Source organism: Gorilla gorilla, chromosome 18, assembly GCF_029281585.2.
Source record: "Gorilla gorilla gorilla isolate KB3781 chromosome 18, NHGRI_mGorGor1-v2.1_pri, whole genome shotgun sequence".
Taxonomy (NCBI): Eukaryota; Metazoa; Chordata; class Mammalia; order Primates; family Hominidae; genus Gorilla; species Gorilla gorilla.
The window spans coordinates 33140767-33153474 of record NC_073242.2 but is presented as its reverse complement, the minus strand read 5'-3'; the positions used below and the strand labels follow the sequence as shown (position 1 = coordinate 33153474).

Here is a 12708-nt window from a genome sequence, read left to right as displayed (position 1 = left end):
AAAAAGAAATGTTACAATTATAGTTGAAGCAGCCTGTGTCTCTCTCATGCACTAACCATTTGTGCCCTTATAATCCACATGCATGTCTTTCTGCATTCGCTGCACTTGTATGTGTTCTAAACAATAGTGTTGTTTGCATATTTCAATATTTTCATATAAATGATATGTTGTATGTATCCATATGCAACTTTTTTTTTTTAAAGAGCTTTATTAGCTGGGTGTGGTGGCTCATGCCTGTAATTCCAGCAATTTGGAAGGCCAAGGCAAGAGGATTACTTGAGCCAAGGAGTTCAAGACCAGCCTGGGCAACATAGCAAGACCTCATCTCTACAAAAAATGAACAAAATTAGCTGGGCATGGTGGCAAATGCCTATAGTCTCAGCTACTTGGGAGGCTGAGGTGGGGGGATTGCTTGAGCTCAAGAGTTCAAGGCTGCAGTGAGCTATGATCGCACCACTGCACTCCGGCCTGGGCAACAGAGTGAGACCCTGTCTATTAAAATAAAGAAAGAAAGAAAAGAAAACCAGCTTTATTGAGATGTAATTCGTACACCGTACAAGTCACCAATTTAAAATGTACAAGTCAATGGCTTTCAGTAAATTCAGAGTTGTACTGCCATCACTACAATCAATTTCAGAACACTTTCGTTACCCCAAAAAGAAACACGGCCACCTTCTCAGCCATCACCCACCAGTCTCCCCATCCTCTCTTGGCAACTCCTAATTTCCTTTCTGTCTCTATAGAAAGGAAGTGTTCCTATTCTAGACGTTCCATATATGGAATTCCACAGATGGAATGCCATTTATAATGGAATCATGGACCTTTGAATCTGACTTCCTTCACTTAACATCATGCTTTTAGGTTCCCCTGTGTTGCAGCAGGGATCAGTTCTTCATTATTGACAAAGAATGTTTCATTGTATGTATAAAGCACATTTTATTTATTCACTCATCAGTTTACCATTTGGGTGATTTCCACTTTTGGCTATTATGAATAATACGGCTATGAACATTCATGTACAAGTTTTTGTGTGGACATATGTTTTCATTTCTCTTCTATATACCTATGAGGGAAGTTGCTGAGTCATATGGTAACTCTAAGTTTTTGAGAAACTGCCAAACAGTTTTTCAAAGCTCTGTGCTACTTTACATTCCCACCAGCAATGTGTGATGATGGTTCGAATTTCACTACATCCTTGCCAACAGTTATTACGATCTGTCTTTTTTATTATAGCCACCCTAGTGGGTGTGAAGTGGTATCTCATCATCTCATCATGGTTTTGATTTGCTTTTCCCTGATGGCAAATGATGTTGAGCATCTTTTCAAGTGTTTATCGGCCATTTATTTATCTTCTTTGGAGAAACGTCTATTCAGATCCTTTGCCTTTTTTTAATTGGGTTATTTGTCTTTTTATTATTGAGTGGTAATCATTCTTTATAGATTCTAGGCACAAGTCTCTTATCAGATATACAATTTGTGAAAATTTTCTCTCATTCTGTGTCTTCACTTTTTTGACGTCTTTGAAGCACAAAAGTTTTCCATTTTAAAGTCCAATTTAGCTGGGCATGGCGGTACATGTTTGTAGTCCCAGCTACTCAGGAGGCTGAGGTAGGAGGATCACTTGAGCCTAGGATTTCAAGTCCAGCCTGGGCAACATAATAAGACCCCATCTCTTAAAAAAAAAGTCCAATTTTTCTATTTTTTCTTTTGTTGCTTATGCTTTGGGTATCATATCTTAGAATCCATTGACTAATCCAAGGTCATGAAGATTTCCTCGTATGTTTTCTTCTAAGAGTTTTATAGTTTTAATGCTTGCATTTAGGTCTTTGATCCATTTTTAATTAGTTTTTGTTTATGGTGTGAGTTAAGGGTCTCACTTCATTCTTTTGAATGTAGCTAATCCGTTGTCCTACCACCATATTTAAAACAGAATTGTGTTGGCTGCCTTGTAGAAAATCAATTGATCAGAAATGTGAAGGTTTATTTCTGGACTGTCAAGCCTAGTCAAGTGATCTATATGTCTGTCCTTATGTCAATTTCATACTATCTGATTACTATAGCTTTGTACTAAGTTTTAGTACTCAGGAAGTATGAACACTCCAACTTTGTTCTTTTTGAAGGTTAACTGCTCTGATTCTCTTGAATTTCCATATGAATTTTAGGATTGGTTTGTTAATTTCTGCAAAAAAGTTAGCTGGTATTTTGAAAGGATGGCATTGAATCTGTAGATCAATTTGAGAAGTTTTGCTATCTTAATATTAAACTTTTCCATCTATAAACATGGGATGTCTTTCCATTTATTTAGGTCTTCTTTAGTTTCTTTCAACAATGTTATATAGTTTTGCAATGTAAAAAGCCTCATACTTCTTTAGTTAAATGTATTCCTAAGTATTTCATTCTTTTTTAAAATTTTCTTTTATTTATTTATTTATTTTCATTTAGAGACAGGATCTCTCTCTCTGACACCCAGGCTGGAGTACAGTGACCAGATCATAGCTCACTGCAGCCTCAATCTCCTGAGTTCAAGTGATCCTCCCACCTCAACCTCCTGAGTAACTAGGACTGCAGGCATGGCCACTACACCTGGCTAATTTTTTAAAATCTTTGGTAGAGATAGAGTCTTGCCGTGTTGCTCAGGTGGTCTCAAACTCCTGGGCTTGAGTGATCCTCCTTCCTCAGCCTCCCATAGTGCTGGGATTAACTGGCATGAGCCACCATGCCTGGCCTTATTTTTTATTCTTTTTGATGCTCTTGTGAATGAATTTTTCTTAATTTCATTCTAAATTTTCTTCTTTTCAACATATAGAAGAACTACAGCTGGTTTTTGCATATTGATCTTGTATCCTGCAACCATACTAAACTTGTTTAGTCATTCAAATAGTTTTTGGTAGCTTCTTCATAATCTTCTATGTACAAGATTATGACAACTCTCAAACAGAGACAGTTTTATTTCTTCCTTTCCAATCTGGATACCTCTTCTTTTCTCTTGCCTGCTTGTTCTGCCTAGAATTTTCCAGAACAATGTTGAATTGCAGTGGCAGTAGTAGACATCCTTTTCTTGTTTCTGATTTTAGAGGGAAAGCTTTCAGTCTTTCACGATTAAGTGTGATGTTAGCTCTGGGTTTTTCATAGATGCCCTTTATCTGGTTGAGGAAGTTCCCTCCTATTCCTAGGATATTGAGTGTTTTTATTGTGAAGCATATGTTTTGCTCTTCTCCCCCCAACATCGTGAGTTTTATCCACATGTCACTGTGGTTTGCAATGTCGACTTTCACTAAAGATGTTGTAGGGCAGATAAAGGAGAAGGTTAAATCACATATCACCCCTCTTCTCTAATTACATCTTCTTTATCTCTCTCAAGCTACCTAGCATTTGCCCCTGCCACGACTCCCCCTTCCACCCCCGCCCCAGGCAAACTCTCTCCTCTTTCATCCACTTGCTCACCAGAGGGCTTTTAGCAAAACAGAAACCCTCTTCCTTTTTCATCCATCTGGAGACAAATAAAGGAGAGTGGGAGTTCCAAAGAAGAATCCCTTCACTCTGCTTGGTGGGGAGAAGGTAGAACAGCAAATCTTCCTGAAGGAGGGTGTGTTTGAGCTTAGATTAGAAGCTGGGTAGGATGCTGCCAGGGAAGGAAGAAATAGCTTGAGCAAAGACATCTCAGGTTGTGCCCTGATGAAAGGGAATTTAGCCCCCAACAAGGTCCACGCAGTTTAGCCTCAACAGTTCTTACAAGGATCTTCTATTCATATGATAATTACATGGAGTGGATCTCAGAAGACTCGCTATGATATGATTTATTTTCTTTTTTGAGACAGGATCTTGCTCTGTCACCCAGGCTGGGGTGCAATGGCAGGATCATGGCTCACTGCAGCCTCAACTTCAAGCGATCCCCCTGCCTCAGCTTCCCGAGTAGCTGGGACCACAGGCTCAGGCTACCATAATTTTTAAATTTTTTGTAGAGATGGGGATTTGCCATGTTGCCCAGGCTGGTCTTGAACTCCTGGACTCAAGTGATCCTCCCACTTCGGCCTCCCACAGTGCTGGGATTACAGGTGCGTGCCACCATGCCTGGCTATTTTTATACAGATGAGGTCTCCCTATGTTGCCTAGGCTGGTCTCGAACTCCTGGGCTCAGGCAATCCTCCTGCTTCAGCCTCCCAAAATGCTGGGATTATAGGCATGAGCCACCGTGCCTGGCCTTCATTTCTGACCTCTAGAGTTGCCTTGTCCAATATGGTAGGCATTAGCCACATGTGGCCATTCAAGTGTAAATTAAGTAAAATTAAATAGCATTAAACATTTACTTCCTATTTGCACTAGATACATCTCAATAGCCACATGTAGTTATTGGTTACCGTATTGGATAGCACAGCTATAGAACATTTCTGTTACCACAGAAAGATCTATTGGACAGTGTATTCTAGTATTGGAGGGAAGAAAGCTGTAATGAAGATGACTGAGGAGTCTGAGCCAGACAGGTGGGCCCCAGGCATAAGGTGAAGATGGCCTGGCCTGGGCGTTAGTAGGCTGGGTGCCAGTTCTGGCTCTGCCACCCCTGTTCCTGTCACTTTTGGACAAATCTCTTCCCTTTTCTGGTTTTCCCATTGTTGAGAAAATGAAATTGTTGGGCGATGTCATCCCAGGAGCCCAGGCAATGATTGACAGATTCTGTGGTTGTTTAGCCAGAAAGGGATGTATTCAGCTGTTTCTTCCAGATGTAGAGAAAAGAGCCTTGGACTCAGGAAGAAAGCAGCTGGTTCTGGTGCTACCCAGCTGAGCCATCATGGGCAAGTCACTTCACCTCTCTGAACCCCATTTCCACATCTATGAAGGTGGGTGAGAGGGTTTTGGGAGGATGAATTGAGAGGAGTTAAAGGAAAGCACTCTGAGAAAAGAAGAGGGATAACACGATGTGGCCAGGTCAGCTCAAGTGGGAAAGTTAGCATAAACAAAGCTAAATGGGTTTATTTGCTACAGGATTTCTCAGAACCCTTAATATGCTAATGTGCACTGTGAATCCCTAAGTATTTCCTAAATTAATAAGAGCACAGAATTCCTTTTAAAATAAAATTATTATTGCCAGGTGTGGTGGCTCACGCCTGTAATTCCAGCACTTTGGGAGGCTGAGGCGGGCAGATCACTTGAGGTCAGCCTGGCCAACATGGTGAAACCCCGTCTCTACTAAAAATACAAAAATTAGCTGGGCGTGCTGGTGGGCGCCTGTAATCCCAACTACTGGGGAGGCTGAAGCAGAAGAATCGCTTGAACCCAGAAGGTGGAGGTTGCATTGAGCCAAGATCATGCCACTGGACTCCAGCCTAAGCAACAGAGTGAGACTCCGTCTCAAAAATAATAATAATAATTCTTGCAAGGAATGCTCACAGGCATTCGTTATTGTTACAGGGAACCCACTTGGGAATTGCCCTTGGACAGGGATAGAGCACTTTCCTTGGCCACAGCTTGGACTAATGGCTGTCACCCAGCATTGCCCCTGAAAAACGTCTGGTCTTAGGAAGAATTGGAAAGATCTGGGTTAGATGACATCATGGAGATGGCTTAGAGTGCAGGCAGCCTCCAGAGGAAAGTGGGAGGGAAAAGTGAAAATCTGGAGAAGGTGAGGGTGGCAGCGAGAATGTAGTGTTTACTCAACGCAGGTGCAAACTATAGGGCAGGCAACGACCTTGACATTTTCTTTTTCTTTTTTTTCTTTTTTTTTTTTTTTGAGACAGAGTCTCGGGCAGGCAACGACCTTGACATTTTCTTTTTCTTTTTATTTTATTTTATTTTTTTGAGACAGAGTCTCGCTCTGTCACCCAGGCTGGAGTGCAGTGGTGCAATCTCAGCTCACTGCAACCTCTGCCTCTGGGGTTCAAGTGATTCTCCTGCCTCAGCCTCCCGAGTAGCTGGGACTACAGGCGCCTGCCACCACACCTGGCTAATTTTTTGTATTTTTAGTAGAGATGGGGTTTCTCCGTGTTAGCCAGGATGGTCTCGATCTCCTGACCTCGTGATCTGCCCACCTTGGCCTCCCAAAGTGCTGGGATAACAGGCGTGAGCCACCGCGCCCGGCTGACCTTGACATTTTCATAGGCATCATTTCCCATCCTCAGGACAACTCTGAGAAGCAGATGGTGTCATACCCATTTCCCAGATGAGAAAACTGAAGCTCAGGGGGTTAAGCAATGTATGAACATTTAACATGCAGTAAATGGTAGAACTGGGATTTGAACTCAGGGTTGCCTGAGTCCAAAGCCCATACTCTAACCCCTCTGCCTCAGGGTGCCTAAAATGTCATGGCCCTGGAGCTTTCAGTCTGTAGGGTATGAGAAGGCAAACCGCCTGTGGTTTGTAAATCTAGTATTATCATCTGACTTTTTCCTGATATCTTAGTGAGGTCTTTTCAATGGAATAAGCTTAATACGTTATCCTCCCCCAGTCTTCCCAGTTTCCCATCAAATAAAGATGATTCAAGAGGCCCCAAATGCAGAGCTAAAATCAGCCTTTCATCCTTGCCACCTCCCACCTCTCACTCCTCTGGGAATCGCTAGGATTTAGGAGGCCAGTATTGAACCTGAGATTTCAAGAACTGTTTATGAGTGGCTTACACCTATGTCCTGAGCGCTCTGAGTGAAGACAGAGGTGCTGGTTAGCAAGGTGGGAGGCAGAGATACCGAGCTCCCAGGCAGGGATGAGGGGCACAGCATGGAGCAGTGACTTCTGAGAGTGTTGTGTGTCTTCATGGATTGTGCAATCTCTATCCGGAAATTGATCAATTGCAATCAAAAGCAGTGGCACCAATTTATAATCTTTTAGAATCTAACTTCTTAAGGGTATTGAATCTTTACCTCTAAGGCAATCAGGTCCAGATGGCAAAGGGAAACCCTCTTGTCACCAGCCCTTGGGCATTTAAAAACAGCATGGCAGGTTGCGGCCTTGCAAGGAAAGAAGAGGGGAAAACATTGTAAATACTGTGTACCCTGACCGTGTTGGCTGCACTTGAAAACAGGCGTCTTCTTTTGCAGTTAATTAGATTAACTCAGCTGCGATTACGAATGGAATTCCTTGCTCCAGCAACAGCGAACGTTTGTTGAACATGTGTTGTAATCTTGCCTTTAAATACAACCACATGTATGACATATTTTGTTTTCTCTTGGCCATTGGACTGGAAAACTATTAATACAACATCTGCTTTGCTTTCTGATTGAATCAGGGGCAAAGAGCAGGTCTCTGTAGTGTCCTTCAGATTATGCCTGGGATATCAAGTTACAGCTGCTAACCACTTTCCCACTGCTTAAGAATCCAGCCCTGAACATGACTTTTCTATTGGAAACGCCGGTCTCACTCACTGGAGGACCAAATTACCTCCTGATCTTGCCTCCAGCATGTGAAGTCCACCCTCGCACCTCCCACGCCTGAACAACTCACTATTGTAACCCCTTGTTAGTTTTTTAAACAGTACTCAACCCCATTTCAAATTATTTTATTTTTCGCTTAGTCGTTTGTCTGTCTCCACCATGAAAATATTCCCTCCAGAAGGGCAGGACCCATGTCTATTCCCCATGCCCTCCCCTCCTCTCCCCTAGGGCCAAGAACACTTAGCAGGCAACTGAATAAATATTTGTTAAATAAATCACGGTGTTTCCCAATTGCGTGGAGAATGAAGTAAGAGTGAAGACTGGTGAGAAAGTGACAGTCTTCTTGCAATCATTTCAGTCCTGATAATATCAAGAGTCTCAGTGCCAGGCAAGGTGGCTCATGCCTGTAATCCCAGCACTTTGGGGAGGCTGGGATGGGAGGATCACTTGAGGCCAGGAGTTTGAAACCAACCCAGGCAACATAGTGAGACCTTGTCTCTACAAATTAAAAAAAAAATAGTAATAATTAGGTGGGCATGGTGGCACACGCCTACAGTCCCAGCTATTTGGCAGGCTGAGGCAGGAGAATTGCTTGAACCTGGGAGGCAGAGGCTACAGTGAGCAGTGATTGCACCACTGCGCTCCAACATGGGCAACATGGTGATACTCTTGTCTCAAAAAGAAAAAAAAAAAAAGCCAGGCACAGTGGCTCACGCCTGTAATCTCAGCACTTTGGGAGGCCAAGGCGGGTGGATCACCTGAGGTCAGGAGTTCGAGACCAGCCTGGCCAACATGGTGAAACCCCGTCTCTACTAAAAATGCAAAAAAAAAAAAAAGAAAAGAAAAAAGAAAATTAGCCGGGCATGGTGGTGGGTGCCTGTAATCCCAGCTACTCAGGAGGCTGAGGCAGGGAGAATTGCTTGAACCCAGAAGGCGGAGGTTGTAGTGAGCTGAGATCGTGCCACTGCACTCCAGCCTGGCGACAGGGCAAGACTCCATCTCAAAAGAATAAAAAATAAAAAACTCTCAGTTCAGTGTCTAACATCTCTTTTCCTTGCTATTCTCATCCCCCAACACCTCCACACTCCCCACACCCTGCCTCTTTTTTTGTTTAAATAGAAAGTACATCTTGGGGCTCAGAGTGAAGGACAGTTATCGAGGCTAGCTAGGATTTCATACTATTGTTTGGTTTTCTGAGTGTTTAATCTCTTTCAAGTAACATTTGCGGCTCTACATGTCTGGTAGTAATATAAAGTTTCCCTTGGAAAGAAATAGTGTAAGTGTATTGCTTTAAAGGAAAACAGCCACAGTGCAAGTGAAATGAAACAAAAGGCTTGGAGGTGTCTCTGCATGGCTGAAGTTTGGAAACGAATGCACACAGGCATGCACATTCGTCCGTGGGACTATCCGCTTAGAGTTCTGTTTGAGCAGTGCCTTGTGCAAGGCAATTCAGCAAAGAGAACTTTATTTTCCTCTCTTCCCCAAATAATTCAGGCCTGTGCTGTTAAGTCCTACCTCCTCATCTCTTCCCCTTCCTCCTCTCCCTGCATCCACCTTTAGGAGTTATCATTACTCAGAAAGAGACCAAGAAATATAGGGGACCTGGGACTACATGAGACCGGATGTGGAAAGCCCCTCAACACACCGGCAGGAAATACCTGCAGCCGTATTCCTAGCCGAATCCTGAAATTGCAGACAAATTTTGCGCTTTTCTGGAAGGAAGTCTCGCTATCATTCATCAAGTTCTGAAAGGGCCCCGAGAAGAGTTCGAAACTACTGGGCTGGAGGTGGCACCAGGAATGAATGGATCGTTGCCCTGCAGTTCTGACCCTTGGTTTTCTGCCGCACACAGCTGATCGGTTAATAATGCAGGAAGTTAATAATTAAAACGAGACTGTGTGATCCTTAAAGATGCAGGCTCACTCCCTCCTGTCTTCACTTGAAGAAGGCTGTTGCCACCAAAATCAGTGGGCTCTCCCAGAAGGTTCTGTACTTACCTGTACTTACAGGTAAACACAGAGAACAGTCTGCTTTTCTCTCCGGGTCTCCTCCACACTTGGAGCTTATGCATCCAGAGACTAGGCTGGCTGGTTCATCTTTTGCCTTCACAATCCTTCATGTTTAATTGCGTCTACTTCTGCCTCTACCCTATCTAACTGCTCCAAAATATTTCTTGTCAGTACCCCAGGATCAAGATGGGTGGACCCACTGCTCTGTTTGTAAGCTGGGAGGCAGGAAGTTTGGCTTGGCTGTGTGACTGTAAGCAAGTTACTTCACTTCTCTGACTCATAGGAATGCTGTTAAATTTAGATCAAATGAAGGAACAGATGTGGGAGCTCTGCAGAAAGTTAGAAGAGTCATCTCGGATGTGAAAGCTCTATTTAGAGAGCAGCAATCAAGTCACCATCTGACCAATAACTCCTAGAAGACCCTGGAATAAGGCTCCTTCCAGTCAGAAAAAAAAAAAAAAAAAAATGACATGGAACTTGCAACTTTTGCAGTGGTTTTAAATATGATTTTTTTTTAGGTGGGTCCCACTCAATTCTCCAAGGCATAGTAGATAACCCTCCATCAGTAACTATCAATGATGGATATTTGTGGTCCTTTCATACCTCCCTTAAAGGACTCTGACCTAGGCTGGGCACGGTGGCTCATGCCTGTAATCCCAGTACTTTGGGAGCCTGAAGTGAGTGGATCACCTGAGGTCGGGAGTTCGAGACCAGCCTGAGCAACATGGAGAAACGCTGTCGTTACTAAAAATACAAAAATTAGCCAGGAGTGGCGGCGCATGCCTGTAATCCCAGGTACTCGGGAGGCTGAGGCAGGAGAATGGCTTGAACCCAGGAGGCGGAGGTTGCGGCCAGCTGAGATTACACCACTGCACTCCATCGTGGGTAACAAGAGGGAAACTCTGCTTCAAAAAAAAACAAACAAACAAACAAAAAAAAAACAAGACCCTGACCTATTCCCAGGCCGTATGGTGGTTGGGATGGTATTGATTGGCTCCAGATGTGAACATGTGATTCAGAATTGGCCAATTAGATCATCACATTCCCTTGATCATAAGCAATTGGTTTAACTCTGGGTATGTCATTTAGTTTAGGCCAATGAGATGCAAGAAGACTTTTACAAGCATTTCTGAGTTGTAATCATATTCCTTTCAAATAGAACCTAGCTTGATATTGGGCCAAAGCTGCTGCAGTCTTCTTTTTTTTTTTTTTTTTTGAGATGGAGTCTCGCTCTGTTGCCCAGGCTGGAGTGCAGTGGAGCAATCTCGGCTCACTACAAGCTCCACCTCCCGGGTTCACGCCATTCTCCTGTGTCAGCCTCCCAAGTAGCTGGGACTACAGGCGCCCGCCACCACACCTAGCTAATTTTTTGTATTTTTAATAGAGACGGGGTTTCGCCATGTTAGCCAGGATGGTCTCGATCTCCTGACCTTGTGATCCGCCCCCCTCGGCCTCCCAAAATGATGGGATTACAGGCGTGAGCCACCGCGCCCGGCCTGCTGCAGTCTTCTTAACAGCAGAAAGAGAGAATTGGAGAATGGCCTGCAGCAAAAACTGGAACAAGAGATGAATGGGAACAGAGTTGTGATTTTATTACTTGAGCTCTGGAATCCAGTTGTGGCTGAATTATTGAGCTTTTTCATTATATGAAATGTAAATTGTGTTTGTTCGTGTGAAACCTCTATGGTATGAGTTTTGTGTCCCTTGCAATGATAAGAGAACTGACTGACTACAGTATGTATATATATGTATATATGTGTGTGTGTATATATATATATATATTTGTGTGTGTGTGTGTGTGTGTATATATATATATATATATATATATTTTTTTTTTTTTTTTTTAAGACAGGGTCTCTCTCTTTCTCCCAGGCTAGAGTGCACTCTGTGATCATAGCTCATTGCAACCTCCTCAAACTCCTGGGTTCAAGTGATCCTCCTGCCTCAGCCTCTAAGTAGCTGGGACAATAGGCATGTGCTACCATGTCTGGCTAATTTTTTAAAAACTTTTTTGTAGAAATGGGTTCTTGCTATATTGCCCAGATTGGTCTTGAACTCAAGGCCCCAAGCAATCCTCCTGCCTCGACCTCCCAAAGTGCTGGGATTACAGGCATGAGTCACTGTACTTGGCCTCCCTTTGAGAACTTTATGAAAGCTTCCTTTCCAAGAAAAATACACTCTTGTATCCACATAAAAACATATATGGAATTTCAGGATTCCATGTGCCTCCTGAAATCCACCCTCAGTCTCTAGGATAATAACCCCTCTTCCTGAGTGTGGAATCCAGAGGGCTTTTCTGGAAGAGTCCAAGCTCTGGAACTGCACTGCTTGTTGTAAATCCTGGCTCCACCGCTTATAGCTACATGAACTTGGGCCTCTCTGAGCCTCAGTTTCCCCAATTAGAAAAAAGGGAATAATATCTAACTTTACAGGGTTGCAGTGAAGCCTACATGAGTTCATTTAGGCAAGGCACTTAGAACAGTACTTGGCATATATTAAATACACACGTGTTCATCACCAACCTCTTTATGATTTTGGTTTTATTGTTTATTTTCACTGAGCTCATTAATTCTAGATCCAACATGGTTCTGTATCTGGCTCACAGATATATCTTCTGGACTACGTATTATTCTTAAAGTAAATAAATAAATGCATGTGTAGAAATTAGGAGTTCACATGAAAATCGGGCTGTATGGCTTCTCTTGGGACATCAGGTCTGATAAAACCAGGCCCATTTGCACCTGGCATCATGACCTGGAGCTGGAAAATTCTCCGGTTCACCACAGTCCCCACCAGTCCCCAGCACTAACACAGAGAATCCATAATCCAGGATCATTGCGCTTTCAAAGTCATCATATCCCTTAAGGCCAATAAATCATTCTTGTACCCATGAAAATGAAAGCTAGACCAAAGAAGCCACATATTTTTTTTTTTTAAGAAAGCAGACATTTATTTAAGTAAAAACTCTGCCCATCAGTTTAACATTGCAAATGCCTTCATTTACTTGCTTTATTACCTGGCCCCTGTAGGCATTTGAGTTTTTGATCCTGGCTCTGCACAGTTACTGATCATTGGCTATTCCTTCCTTCTCCTCCTCTCTTAGCCTGTTGACTCAAAGGCGTGAAGAGCCCCAAGTGGCGGGGTGGCAGTCTTAACTTCCAGCTCAGTGAAACCCATTGTTTTGTCTTCTGGTGGCAGCATTCTTCCCTCTGGAACTAAGACCTCTAGGCCAGCAAAGCATAAAGTCTCAAGAACAGGAAGCAAACATTTTGCTAGTGGGTCACTAGGGGTGATGGTGAGTGGTGCCACTCCCATTTCCACCCCGTTGATTCCTGGATCTG

The 12708-nt window shown here is 43.3% G+C and overlaps 1 long non-coding RNA gene across 1 annotated transcript; it reads right to left on the bottom strand.

Annotated features, from left to right (window-relative positions):
- Positions 1-567: 567 nt before the first annotated feature.
- LOC109023649 (uncharacterized) lies at positions 568-9521 on the bottom strand. The gene is made up of 3 exons (XR_002003079.4): positions 9356-9521; positions 6849-6935; positions 568-3274 (listed from the first exon to the last, which is right to left on the bottom strand). It is a non-coding gene; the product is annotated as an uncharacterized lncRNA (long non-coding RNA).
- Positions 9522-12708: the final 3187 nt, after the last annotated feature.